The sequence below is a fragment of the Seriola lalandi genome, unplaced genomic scaffold (genome assembly GCF_002814215.2).
Source record: "Seriola lalandi dorsalis isolate HSWRI2012SDOR001 ecotype SW California unplaced genomic scaffold, Sedor1 jcf7180002054758, whole genome shotgun sequence".
Classification (NCBI taxonomy): domain Eukaryota; kingdom Metazoa; phylum Chordata; class Actinopteri; order Carangiformes; family Carangidae; genus Seriola; species Seriola lalandi.
The window spans coordinates 275,046-275,751 of record NW_019525311.1 but is presented as its reverse complement, the minus strand read 5'-3'; the positions used below and the strand labels follow the sequence as shown (position 1 = coordinate 275,751).

At 43.5% G+C, this 706-nt stretch overlaps 1 protein-coding gene across 1 annotated transcript in view; it reads right to left on the bottom strand.

The window, feature by feature from the left end:
• thsd7ba (thrombospondin, type I, domain containing 7Ba) overlaps positions 1 to 706 on the bottom strand; it is a 123,175-nt gene that overhangs the window by 63,746 nt on the left and 58,723 nt on the right. The gene's annotated exons all lie outside the window — the stretch shown is intronic.

Here is a 706-nt window from a genome sequence, read left to right as displayed (position 1 = left end):
CGGTTTGCCTGGGCCAAGCCCCAAGCCTCCCCGGCCTATTTGGACATTACCCACAATCTCTGTATGCCTAAGCGTTGCTTCTGCCTCCTGCACTGCGATTCTTGGATTCCACTTTCTCCCCTTGATTGGGTTTGGAACCACCTTACTAACTATCGCATCTTTGCTCCCAGATAACAGGAGCTCTGTCCTAACCTTGGTACATTTAAACTCCTCCACTAGACTAGTTACTGGGAGCTGAAGTATGCCTTTCCCATACAGTGCCACTGTGCTTAAACATCTAGGAACACCTAGCCACTTCCTAATGTAAAAGCTAACTAATTTTTCCATTTTTTCTGCAGTGGATATTGGAATCTCATATACAGACAGTGGCCACATCAGCCTGGGACATAACCCAAACTGCAGACACCACAGTTTCAACTTTCCTGGCAGCCCTGATTTATCTATTCTATCTAGTCCCTCAGCAACATCCTTCCGAAACTGCACTACCTGTTCTCCGTCATTCAAGTCTGCGTTGTACCACCTACCTAGACTCTTTACTGATTTTTCCCTAATTATTGGAATTTCCTCTTCATCTATTACAAACTTCCTATCACTTAACTTCCCTCTGCTTATTGAGATACTTCTAGACTTACTAGGCTTGATTTTCATACTAGCCCACTTTAAGTTTTTATTAAGTCTCTCAAGTATTCTTTTCATACATGGCACC